General features: G+C 43.0%; 1 long non-coding RNA gene across 4 annotated transcripts in view; it reads left to right on the forward strand.

Annotated features, from left to right (window-relative positions):
* Nucleotides 1–3,102: 3,102 nt before the first annotated feature.
* The window catches only part of LOC140623167 (uncharacterized), a 54,928-nt gene continuing 44,609 nt past the window's right edge, over nt 3,103–13,421 (forward strand). For all 4 annotated transcript variants that reach the window (XR_012022828.1, XR_012022827.1, XR_012022826.1 and 1 more), the window contains exons 1-3: nt 3,103–3,172; nt 3,560–3,580; nt 7,382–7,471. This is a non-coding gene — a long non-coding RNA (uncharacterized lncRNA). The remainder of the gene's footprint in view (nt 3,173–3,559; nt 3,581–7,381; nt 7,472–13,421) is intronic.

The following is a 13,421-nucleotide window of genomic DNA, read 5'->3' on the forward strand; positions in this document are numbered from 1 at the left end:
GCAGACCTTCCCACTCCTAGCTGTGGTGGGTGAGTCCCCGGGGCCGTAGCCAGGCCCCCAGTGTCCAGTGCAGACCACCCACCTCAGGACCCAAGGATGCCATCTATCACCGTTAGAGGGACATATACATTTCTACAGAGATTGGCAGGACATGGGTATTTTAATCTAAAAGAGTGAGCGTCTAGTGGCGGCAGGGCAGGCGTTGTGACAGGTGGTGCGGCAAACCGTTTCCGGAGTAGTGGCAGTGTGGATCTGTGTGTGCTGGTGGGGGCAGGGGGTGCTGCTTTCTGTCTTCCTTCTCTTGACTTTTAAGAGCCATCTGTTCATATCCCACTGTTGAGGTGGCTACTCTCTCCTCCGTCCGCCTTGATCATGTGTCCCCCCCTACCCCCGTGCCCACCCCCGGGGGTCTCTGAGCCCGGGTTTCCCCACATGTAAAATGAGGCAGGTGCACTTGGTCTGTAAGGCCCCTGCAGCCTGGGGCTGATTCTTAAGCCTGGTCTCAGGCTCTTTGCTGGGATGTCAGAGGCGCCCTCCAGTGGCCTTCATTGTCCATGCAGCCTGGGATCAGACTGGGCTCCCACCTGGCCCTCTGTGAGAGACAGTGTGTGTGTGTGTGTGTGTGTGTGTGTGTGTGTGTGTGTGTGTAAGGCTGGGTGTTGAGTGTGCCTATGTATTGCGGAGGGTGCACAGAGGATGTGTGACAGGCTTGTGATACATAGAATGCAGAGCTTCTCTGACTCTCAGCCCCTGATAAAAATCACAGAGAGGTAGGACCATTTAAAACCAAGGCAAAGCCTGCCAAGACCTTCCCGGGGCCAGCCTGGGATGCCCAGGCTTGCAGAATTCCTTGGGCCACCTATCTTGCTAATACATGTGGAGAGCATTAATCCTCTGCTCAAAAATCTCATCCTGCGGCCCCTGTGCTAAACAGGGTAAATATAAAACTCCTGGCCAGGGCATTTAGGGTCCTCCTAAAGGTACCTGCTTGGTCACCCCATGGCTTCATTCTTTTACCCCTTTCCTTCTTTCCTGTTCCACTTCAGGCGAACTATTCCACCCTTTCCCATCTCCTAGCCTCTCCTTTTGCTGGTCTTTATCCCCAGGGTCCTACTCTCTCCTTTAGTCCCCGCAGCATCTTTCAAAAGTTGTCAAATGTTACCTCCTCTAGGAAGACTTCCTGGGTTTTTCTATTTAGATCTGAGCTCTCCTTCCTCTGAACATCCTGGTAACTTTGTTGTCTACACCTGTCTCTTCTCCAGGTAACTCAGGTCAAAGCTGTCCAGTTCTCTAGCCCTTCCTTGGGAACAGCTCCATGTCTGCTTCATAATTGAGTCCTTTCAAACACTGAACACACACACACACACACACACACACACGCAAACACTGAACACACCCCCTGGCATCCAGGCTGTTCTCTGCACTGCCCTGACCCTCACGAGGAGTCGGCCTCCCTTGTACCCTCAGTTTTAGCCAATAGGGCTGCTCTCGTGGAAGGAAGTCTGGTGGCAGAGGAAAAAGACATGAGCTTTAGGTCAGACTCTTGTTGGGTCCTGACGTTCAGAAGGCAAATCGCTACCCAGTCCACAGGCTCCAGCTTCTGAGCTGTGTTTGGGAGGTTGGTTTCTGCATGCCCTAAATTAAGAGTTAGACCCCACTGGCCTGGCTCTTCAAAGACAGAAGTTGTAACTGTAGCCCTAATAATTAATACTTCTGGCTATTTGTAGAAGTCTACTATTGGCAATGTGTTGTGCTCTGTAACATGAGACTCCCACACAGCTCATTTATAGATGAGCAAACGGAATCAGAGATGCTAAGTAAGTCACTCAAGGCCACACAGCTTTGAGTGGGAACGCTTAAACCCAGATCCTATTTTCCAAGTGTCTCCAAATCCTGCTCCGTTTCTGGAATACTCTGCTGTCACTGTGCCCTGCGCAGAGTAAGTGCTCGGTAAATGTCTGGATAATAAGACGCAGCCACAAACAAATATATAACTCTCCGTCTCTGCTAGCCTTCCAGTCCGCCTCAGTCCCACACGTTCACTGTGAGCAAAGAGTCTCGGAGCTGGGATTGTCTGAAAGAGGAGCGGCTTCAGGGACTGAAGTGGGACATGGTTACCCAGGTCCCATGGGGGGTGAATTCCTTGAGTCTGGGTGTTTGGGGGTAATGGGTCCTGGGCACGGTGAGGACGGGCAGGCACCTGCTGGGCCACTGTCCCAGTTGGTGTGTGGCCACGAATGTCCCATCACTTCAGGAGCTATGGCGTGGCTGCAGGGTAAGGACTGGAATTCACCCAGCTTCTCTGAGAAGCAGATGCCAGGGGCAGGATTAGATGTGCAAGGGTTTTATTAGAGAACAAATCCGTGTGGGGAAGGGCGGGCTGCTGGGGAGGCTGGGAGATGGGCCTGGCTGATGCTGCTCTGACCCGGGGTCAGGAGGCCGGGAAGGGGCGGTGCTGCTGACGTGGGACCCTTCTAAGAAAGCTGGGGAGGCCAGCGGGGGTGGGGGGGGTCCTGCCCCCTGCGGTCCTGCGTGCTCAGCCACCGCCCCTGCAGGTGCATGACCGTGGCCGCGTTGAGTGCCCGGGGTGGAGACGCTGGCACCCGGGCGAGGGTGAGGAAAGCCCTCCCTGGCGTAGAGCTCGTGCAAAGGCGTGTGCCCTGTGCACGCCCCGTGCATGCCCCTTTCTCAGTCATAATTCAGTTGACTTCCCTGTTCACATCCAACTACGGCGGTGGCCACTTGCCCCATCCTCCTTCACGTTGAACATGTCACCCCCTCTCCCTCTGAGCCTCAGTTTCCCCGCAGGTAATATGAGGCAGGTGGATTTTTTTGCTGGCCTCTAAGATCTGGAGTACAGCTGCTGAAGCCAGTGGTGCACTCTGCTCCCCGGTCAGAGAGCTGAGGGGGGCGTCCTCAGGGCCTCCACAGGCCACCGCTTCCCACCCGCCTGGCTCCAGGGTGGGCTGGGGATGCGCAGCCTCCGGCACCCACCTGGGCTGCAGGGTGGGAGCACCGGCGTCTTTGGAAACCCGAGAGAGAGGCTGATTGGTCGGGCCGGTGTCACGTGTCCAGCCCCGGCCCAATCAACTACGGCCGGAGGGCGGAGCCACTAGCAGCCGCCCGCCCACTCAGCGGGACCTCGGCGCCCGCGCTGGGAGCTGAGCTGAAGGTGCGCTCCTTGGGGTAGGGCCCTCGCGGGGCAGGTGGGGAGGTGCGAGGTGTAGGGGGCACACCTGGTAGCTCCACAAGGCCAGGAGCTGGACTCTTGTTTTTCCCAGTGCTGGGGCGTTGCACACCCCGAGGCCCCAAGGAGAGTTCGGGCGGGCCTGCCCTGCTATTGCCCATCCAGTAAGGCGACCTCTGCTGGCCAGGACAGGTACTACGCCTACCCGGTGGCTGCCACCCCAGGGCAGGAACGCCTGGATCTGTCTGCCCATCTTCCCATTTGCCCAGAGGACCTGGGAGGTGGGGACCCTGCAGTTAAATAGCCCAGTCTCTACTGCTTGGCTCGGGTGTGGCTCTTCCACTAATTTGAACTAATTCTTTTCCTCCTTAGGGCGTTTGGCTCCTCTATCAGGTGGGTATCATCCCGCAGAACTGGTGGGGAAGAGGCTGTGTGGTATGGAGGTTGGGGGCCCAACAGTTGAGCTGATTTGAATCTGGCTTCTCCAGTTACTTGGGCAAATTACTCAATCTCTTGAAGCTTCAATCTCCTATAAAAGGGGAAGGAAGAAAAATTTTTCTTTTGTTCTCTAAAAGCTGATGTAAAGATTCAATAAGAGAATGCCTGGAAAGCTTTGGCATGACGTCATTGTGAGGTGGCCTTGCTGGGGCAGTATGCTGGGGACACGCTCATTCATCTCCTCTCCTTCACCTCTTCCCTGGCCCCACCTCTCATGGCACCCTGACTAAGGGTCCAAGCAGTGATAGGCGTCTGGCCCACAGTGAAGACTCAACCAGGCATCAAGAGTGGGAGCACACTGCAGACCTCCTGCCTGGGTGGCCTCAACCTCCTCCATTCAGCTTTGATCAAGTGTTCCCCACGCGGCAGGCAAGTCTCTGCTCTGAAGGCTTCCCAGGCATTTGTGCACAGGCAGGATGCATTCTACTGTGTGCACACTCGCTGTAGGCTTGGGAGGAGCCTGTGTTGGGATGTCTGGACATCTGCATTTCGATCTATTCTTTGCTACTCACCCCCTATGTGCCCCACCCCCTGCCAGCTAAAGAAAGAGTCCATGAGTTGGGGAGGGAGAAGAATCAAGGGAAGTGAGAAAGGAGGATGGATCCCCCAGTTAGGTCTGGAAACCCAAGTAGGGAGAGGCCTTGGGCTCTCGGTACTGCCAAGGAGGTGGGTGGAGCCTCCATGCAACATAATAGGTAGTAGAGTGGAAATGGAAGTTGCCCAGTGGGCACCCAGGCAGATGGGCCCAATTGGCCTTACAGAATTGCCAGGAGCAGCAGAAGGTTCCTGGGTGCCCAGGAGGGATTCCCATAGCCTGTAGTGGGGTGAACTCGAATGTGTTTCTGGTGTTCCGGAGCATGGCACAGACAAGGCACAGAGGGCAGGAGGACCCAGAGAGGCTGAGGTGGAGCCAAGAAGGACGCCATGCATGGTCACTGGACATCAATGTCTGATATCTAGACGTCTTGGGGAAGGACAGCAAGACAGATGGCTAAGAACTTGATCTCCCTTGTGTACTTCCTCCCTCACCTTAGCACTACATAATTCCCACCCCTACCCAAGAACCGAGGTATAGCCTTCACTAAGATTAGGTGTTCTCCATCCAAGTAAAATGAGGGCTTAAAAAAGAAATACAATTCAGTTAAATAAGCAAAGTTCTATTTCTCATATACCTCAGTTTAGAGATTACCTGCTGCTCAAGGATAGAGGGGACATTGTACAAGTTCACAAAGGTGAGACTGGGTGGCTTTCAAGAGCATTAAGCTAATAATAACCTTTAGATCTGCAATACTGGATAACAAGATATCCACACACTGTTAAAGAAAAGATTTGTGATCCAAGAATCTTCATTCTAGTCAAGATACCATTAATTCTTTCAGGGCATTTTGGGGGGATGTAAGGACTAAACAAAATACTTAGGGAGATACTCAAACCAAATGGAATCTGTGTTAGAAGAGAGATCTTTAAAATAGGGGATGAAAAAGAAAAAAGATGGGAGATGAAAAAGTGTACAGGAAACATTAGGAAGGAATGGATACATTAGCCAAATCTACATGAATGATGACATGCTTAATTTGTTGTTTCAAGTAGGGATTCTTGAAACAAAAAAAGGCCATGCTGTAAGAGAAGACCTATTAAGAGTCAGAAATGAAGTATCAAAGTTTGCACTGTCCTGTGTGGTAGTCACTAGTCACACGAGGCTCCTTACATTTAAAATAATTAAAATTAAATAAAATCATATATTCAGTTCCTCAATTGCAGTCACCATTTTCAAGCATTCATTGGCCATGCATGGCTAGTGGCTACTATATTGGGCAGGGCAGATACAGAACATTTCCATCATTGCAGAAAGTTCTTTTGGACAGTGGTGATCTAAATTATCAGCAAATCCATGGAGGGGAAAGGATGTTTTGGAGCACAGAGAATATAAGTCTTCTAAAGATCTAGAAGGATGGTGGGAAGTGAACAGGAAAAACAAGCAGCAAAATTGAAAAGAGGGTAGAATTTCTAAATAAACAAGTGATGGTGATAGTGGTGGTGGGATTCAAAATAAGGAATAAAGAGAAATTTGACCAAGCCAAAAAAGGGAAAGGAGAAAGAGGGATGAAAATATAATCAATAGTAAATATGAAGTTAGGTGGGCAAAATAAAACTAAGTTCATTAGCTATCACAATCATGATCTGGATAAATTTCCCTATCAGGAATCAGAGGTGCCACTTCCAGTAGATATGTAGAGAAATCTCCCCTGGGACAAAACATCTAAAATTCTGGATAATTTTTTAAAGTATAGTTTTTGTTTCTTTAAGATTTTATTTATTTACTCACAAAAGATACAGATTGAGAGGCAGAGACATAGGCAGAGGGAGCCCAATGCAGGACTCCATCCTGGAACCCTGGGATCACGCCCTGAGCCAAAGGGAGAGAAGCTCAACCACTGAGCCACCCAGGCGTCCCTTAATATAATTTTAATAACATAGCTTAGATGACAAAAAATGAGGGAAATGTCAGTGTTCAGAAGCATCAAGAAATCTTGAGTCTATAGAGGTATATACATTTTAGAGCTAGCATTTGCCCAAAGGATACCTGCCTATTCCTGGTGACCCAGAGTCTGGGTTTAACAGGCTATACAGCTCATGGCACAGAAGATAATTTCTGGGGCCCAAGCAAATAAATATTTGTGAAGACCTCTACATAAAGCTAGGATCCCAGAGGGGCTAGTCAACTAGGGAGGAAGCATGTCCACAGAGATTTGTCTGCCTCTGTCTTCACTGGAGTTGAAGCAGAAGAAAGAAGGGTCTTTCCTGAGAATCTCTAGGGCAAGTCCAGTTTTAAGTGGGTGTGGTGCCAGAATTCACACTGCCTACTGCTCCCTGCATTCCCCTGCGCCCCCCAAATCTAAATAAAAATGCAGTTAAAAGTATTCCCCAGATGCCTGATGAAGCAATTGCAAATGCTCCCTGGAGAAACACAGTTTAAATCTAGGCTTCAAAGAATTCTCACAGATAAACTCCCAAGAAACAGGAGGTCATACTAAAAGAAAAAAAAAAAAAGAAAATCATTAAACAGAGGAGAAAATAAGCTACATGTAATGAGAGTCAGCAGAAAACAATATTGCTGAATCCGACCAACAGCAATACCAACCAACTAAAGATAATGAAATTATCTATTATAGAATATAAAATAATTATGTGTGGTTTGTTTAAAATAAAGAAGTGATTGAATGTATGACAAAAGAATGAGAGAATATCAAAAGTGATAAAATGAATCTGAAAAAGAAACACATAGAATTTCTAGAAATTACAAATACAATTGAAAGTGAAGCCTAACAGATAAAGGATTGGTTCTGGGAAAGATGGAGTAAACACGATCTGTTAGGTCTCCTACTGAATGCAGTTATAATACCTGGAGAAAACGTGTGAACCATTGAAAAGTAATGGTAATGAATAGAGTGGAGAAAGAAACAAGGGTTTGAAGTACAACTGAATTGGGTTGAGTTTCTCATTTTTTCCTTCCAGTATTGGCTGGCCTGGACTCAAAGGCAGCCTGAAATCTGAAAGTGTGTACTGTGTACAGGCAGAAAGAGCTTTAAGAAAGCAAATAGAGTTTTCTTTCTGGCCTGAAGAGTAGGAAGGGGGCTCTTAAGTATCAGAGGTAGAAGGAAGTATTTGTTTCTTTTTTCTCTTTTCCATTCTCAGCCATGCCAGGGTCTGTCCGGTCAGCCTTGCAGTGGCAGTAGTGGCAATGGTGAGGGTCGCATCAGCAAGTAGATACCTAAAATCCTGAGGGTAAGAAAACCTTCTCTCTGTTAAGAGATCTGTGAACACAAGAGATTGAGCAAATTCCTGTTGCTGTGTTCTCTCTCTGTCCTCCCACTATCTGGTCCCAGACACAAATCTGCATAGCAAAGCTAGGAAACTAAAGCCCCAGATTTCTGGCTGGGAACTGGGAAAAGAGGCCCCAGGGAGCCAGGAAGTTTTGGGGGTAATTGTAATGAGGAGAGAGTAATTCCATAACTTTGTGTGTAAACCTCGGGTCACTTCCAAACTGCATGCATCAATCTGATGCTTAAACAGAATATGAAAGATTTTGAGAGCTGAACTATGGGGTGGACCACCACCCAGTTTTCAGGCTGTTGTTGCACATGTAGGACACATTTGGATAGCACTGCAAAAGGCTCTGAATACTGAACTGATCTTGGAACCAGAGCCTACAAAAAGTGGGTAGAATCTTATGGTTGAACCTTGCTTCAATCAATTTTCTGCTAATTTTTTTTTTAAATTAGCATTCTTCTTAGTATTTAAATAAGACCCAGAGTAACATAACATGATATTCAAAGTGTCCAGGATACAATCTAAAGTGACTTGGGATATGAAGCACTAGAAAAATCTCTACTCACAACAAAAAGACAATAAATAGCCATCAACCCCAAGTAAACATTGATAGTGAAATGATCAGAACAAGACTTTAAAGCTTCTAATATAACTATAAGAAGTATGAACACTCTTGAAATGAATGAAAAAATAGAAAGTCTCAATAAAAAACAGAAGATTGAAGAAGAACCAAATGGAAAATATAGAACTGGAAGATACAATAACCAAAATTTAAAAATAACTGGATGGGGTCCATAGCAGAATAGAGATGACAGAAGAGAGACTCAGTGAATGTAAAGATAGGTTAGTAGAAATTATTCAATCTGAAGAATGTAGAGAAAAAAAATGGAAGAGAATCTCAGGCACCCATGGGACAATACTAAAATGTCAAATATTCATGCCATCAGAGTCCCTTGAAGGAGTGGAGAAAATGCAGTTCAGGAAATAATAAAAAATAATGGCTGAAAACTTCCCAGATTTATAGATTCAAGAAACTCCAGCAAACCTCAAACAGGATCAACTCAAAAACATCACCTCCCAGGTTCATGGTAATCAAACATTTTTAGACTAAAGACAAGAAAATCTGGAAAGTAGTCAGAGAAAAAAGTGCATCATCTGTAGGAGACCATATATTTGAATGACTATTGATATCTCATCAGAAACCATGAAGGCTGGGAGGTGGCTCAGCAGTTGAGCATCTGCCTTTGGCCCAGGGTATGATCCTGGAGACCTGGGATTGAGTCCCACATCGGGCTCCCTGTATGGAGCTTGCTTCTCCCTCTGCCTATGTCTCTGCCTCTCTCTCTCTCTCTGTCTCTCATGAATAGGAAAGAAAGAAAGAAGAAAGAAAGAAAGAAGGAAAGAAAGAAAGAAAGAAAGAAAGAAAGAAAGAAAGAAAGAGAAAAAAGAAAAAGGAAAGAAAGAAAAGAAAAGAAAAAAAAAAAAGAAAAAGAAAAGAAACCATGAAGGCTAAAAGGAAATGAAATAACATTTTGGAAGTGCTGAAAGAAAGAACCACCAACCCAGAGTTCTATGCCCAGTGAAATTATTCTTTAGGAGTAAAGGTGAAATAATATCCTCAGGTAAAAGAAAACTAAGAGACCTTGTTATCAGCACACCTGTTCTAAAATAAACACTAAAAGAAGTTCTTCAGAGAGAAGGGAGATGAGACCATAGGAAACTTGGAATATCAGGGATGAAGGACAAATAGCAGAAATGGTAAATATCTGAATAAATGACTATTCACCTTCTCTTGGGTTCTCTAAAGTATGATTGACAGTTTAAAGCAAAAATTAGGACTTTTTAAATGACATTTTCAATGTAGATCTAATATATATGACAGCTATAATATAATGAAAGGATGGTAAAGGGACTTACATGGTGGTAAAGTTTCTACATTCCATTTAAGGTATTAAAGTATCTGTTCAAGGTAGACAGTGAAAAAAGTTAAGTATGTAAGTTGCAGTCACAAGAAAATTATTATTTTTTTAAGAAAATTATTAAAAGAGATTAGTAAAAAATACAATAAGTTAAAATTGAAAACTAAAAAATGTTTAAATGACCCAAAGAAAGAAGGAAAGGTGAGACGGAGGAACAAAAACCAGAGAGAGCAAACAGAAAATAAATAATAAAAGGACAGCCTGAAATTCAAAGATACCTATTATTACATTAAATCTAAATGAACTAAACATATCAATTAAAAGACAGAAGTGGTTAAAATGGATTTAGAAAAACAAGATACGACTATATGCTGCCTACAATTGTGTTGATATAATGATATTGATAGGTTAAAAGACTAAGACCTATGTACTAAAAACCACTGAACAGTACTCTTTAAATAGGTGAACTTATGATATATGCATTGTGTCTCAATAAAGCAGTTTAAAAAAAAGATTAAGATACATCATGCAAATGCCAATCAAAAAAAAAGCTGGAGTGGGCTATATTAATATTTTACAAAGTAGTCTTTCTATCCCTAGAAAATTACTAGGGATAAAGGGACACATGACAACAATTAAAGGGGAAGTTCATCAAGAAGATATAACAATACTAAGTGTGTATGCACCTAATAACAGGACTTCAAAATACATGAGGCAAACCTGATTAAACTGAAAGGAGAAGTGGAAAACTCCACAGTTGCAGTTGGAGACTTCACTATTTCTTGTTCAGTAATTAACAGAACAGATAAATAGAAAATAGCAAGCATATACAAGAGCTGAGCCATAAACCAACTGGAACTAATTGATGATGATAGAACATTAAAAAAAAAACCAGTTGAGAACAAATTCTTTCCAAGTGTACAAAGAACCTACATCAAAGAAGACCATATTTTGAGTCATACAACAAGTCTTAACAATTTAAAAATAATTGAAATCATACAAGGTATGTTATTTGATCACAATGGAATCAAACTAGAAATTTATAGAGTGATAACTGGAAAATCTCTAAACACTTTGAACTTAAAAAACACACTTTGAAATAACTTGTGGGTCAAAAGGAAAGTGTTATGGAAATTAGAAAATATTCTGAACTGAATAAAGAGAAAACATACCATAATTGTGAGGTGCAGCTTGAACAATGCTTCCAGGGAAATTGATAGCATTAAATGGTTATATTAGAAAAGAGGAAAGATCTCAAATCAGCAATATACATTTTTACCTTCAGAAACTAAAAAAAGAAGAGAAATATAAACCCAAAGCAAGCAGAAGGAAGACAATAATAAAGACAAAAGCAAAATTAAATGAAAAGGAAAATAAGGAAACAATAGAGAAAAACAATGAAACAGAAAGCTAATTCTTTGAAAAACTTGAATAAAATTGATAAAGTTCTAGGAAGACTGACTACAAAAAAAAGAGAGAGGACACATGGCCAGTATCAGGGATGAAAATGAATTGTCAGACCTCACACATTAAAAGACTAATAAGGGAAGAATAATATGAACAACTTTACAAAATTAATGGACAACATCTAAGTTGTGTTAAAATGAACTAAATGATAAAATGAACTAAATCTTTGAAAACCACAAATTGCTAAAAACTCATCGAAGAAGAAATAACTCGACTAGTCCTATATTTATTGAAGAAATTGAATTTATAGTTAAAAACCATCTGAAAAAGAAAGCTTCAGACCCAAAAGATTTCACTGACAAGTTCTACCAAGTGCTTAAAGAAGAAATCAAACCAATCTTTTAATATATAATCTCTTCCAGAAAATAGAAAGGAACATTTCCCAGTCCATTTTATGAGTCTAATTTTATCCTGATGCCCAAGCCAGACAGTCAGGAAAAGGAAATTACAGATCAATATTCCTCATGAACATAAATACAGAAATCCTTGACAACATATTAACGGATTGAATCCAGCAATACATAACAAATAAATGGTCTTAGGAATGCAGGACACTGAAGATAAGTCAACATAACCCACTCTACTAACAGTCCAAAGAAGAAAGATGACAGGAGCATATATCAATCAATGCAGAAAAGCATTTGAAACCAACAGAGCCAGTTCCAGAGGCTTTGCTAGGGCAGAGCTGGGCGGACACCACTGGAAAAGAGGAGATTGCAGCAAGTTCTAATGGTGGTAGAGCTTACATAAAAACACTCCCAGAAAATAAGAATCTCTCCTGAGTGGGGATATACTGAAGGATCAGAGTGCTGTCTACTGAGGAATTGAATAAAAGGGCTTGAGAGCATGAGACCAAAGGTGGCAGTCTTTTAAAAATTTTTAAAGATTTTATTTATTTATTCATGAGAGACACAGAGAGGCAGAGACATAGGCAGAGGAAGAAGCAGGCTCCTTGCAGGAACCCGATGGGGGACTCAATCCCAGAACTCCAGGATCACACCCTGAGCTAAAGGTAGATGCTCAACCGCTGAGCCACCCAGGCGTCCCAAAGGTGCAATTTTATAAGGAGTCATTTTTGTGGGAGAGAGATAACTCGGAAGGAGAGGTATCTCCTGGATGGTTGATGGTGAAGGAAAATAAGGAAGTGAGGGATAGAAATTAAGAGTTCTATAGAAAAAAAGGAAGCTTATTAAAACCACTTTACTGGGACGCCTGGGTGGCTCAGTGGTTGAGCATCTGCCTTTGACTCAGGGCCTGATCCCAAATCCTGGGATCAAGTCCCATGTCAGGCTCCTTGCATGGAGCCTGCTTCTCCTCTCTTTGCCTGTGTCTCTGCCTCTCTCTCTCTATGTCTCTCATGAATAAATAAATAAAAAAAAATCTTAAAAAAAAAATAAAAAATAAAACCATTTTACTGTACCAACAGAAGAGGACACTCGAACTAAAACTGAGAAAGTCTCTCAGGTGCTTTACCCTTGTCTACATAGAACCACCTATAAGTCCTGGTCGAGAAAAACATCAAATATTTAAAAAAGACAGAAAATGGAAGCTGACATCTACACAAACCTGCAATTAAACAGCAAAGAGTCAAAATAGTTTCAGCTGATAAAATTCTCTCCAAAACCAATGGTGAAGGAGAGCAAAAACGATTACAGAACACCCAGACTTGAATTAAATATCCTTAAATAAACATTTGCAGATAGGAGGGAAAAAAAACCCCACCTCAAATCATAAAAGCTCAGACAGGAAAATAGACAAAACAGAAACAATAGATCCAAAAATGAGTGTTTACTAAATTCAGGAAAGAAATAGAAAAGAAAATAATCTCAGAAATGAAACAAATTACAAGATGCCCAGGGGAGAATAGATTTGATTGAACAGTATAATAGGAGAGGGATGAAAACAGCTCAGAGTGCCAAGATGAAATAAAGAGATTTAATAACACCAAAGAGAAACTGCTGGCTGGAAAGGGCAGGCAGAGAAGTGTCAACTTTTATATAATTAGAGTCCCTGGAGAAAGAAAGAAAGAAAAAAAGACAAGTAAACAGAACAAAAAATTAAAACTATAATACAATAACACTCTCTGGAAATAAACTAAGATCTGAAATCTGAATTCTTGTGTTCAAAGGGCTAACTCTGTACTTGGGGAAATAGACCTGGAACGGTCAGCTCCAAGGCATTAGACTTTGGGGATAAAGAAACAAATCTTCTGGGCCTTGGATTTAAAAAGACCAATTCCTTATGATGGAAAGGATTCAGTTTGGCATCAGACCTCTTCATAGAAACATATGAAGAAGGACAACAATGGAACATTTTCAAGAAACTCGGGGGGAAGGGGGGAGAAAAAAAGTATGAACCACAAATTTTTAGGTCCAGAGGAATAGTTTTAGGACTGGTGACCGGAGGTCTTTGAGATCTCTTGTAACTTTAGCCATGTTGGTTTTACTTGGTCTTTTTTTTTTTTTTAAGATTTTATTTATTCATGAGAGACATAGAAAGGCAGAGACATAGGCAGAGGG

The sequence above is a fragment of the Canis lupus genome, chromosome 32 (assembly GCF_048164855.1).
Source record: "Canis lupus baileyi chromosome 32, mCanLup2.hap1, whole genome shotgun sequence".
Classification (NCBI taxonomy): Eukaryota; Metazoa; Chordata; class Mammalia; order Carnivora; family Canidae; genus Canis; species Canis lupus.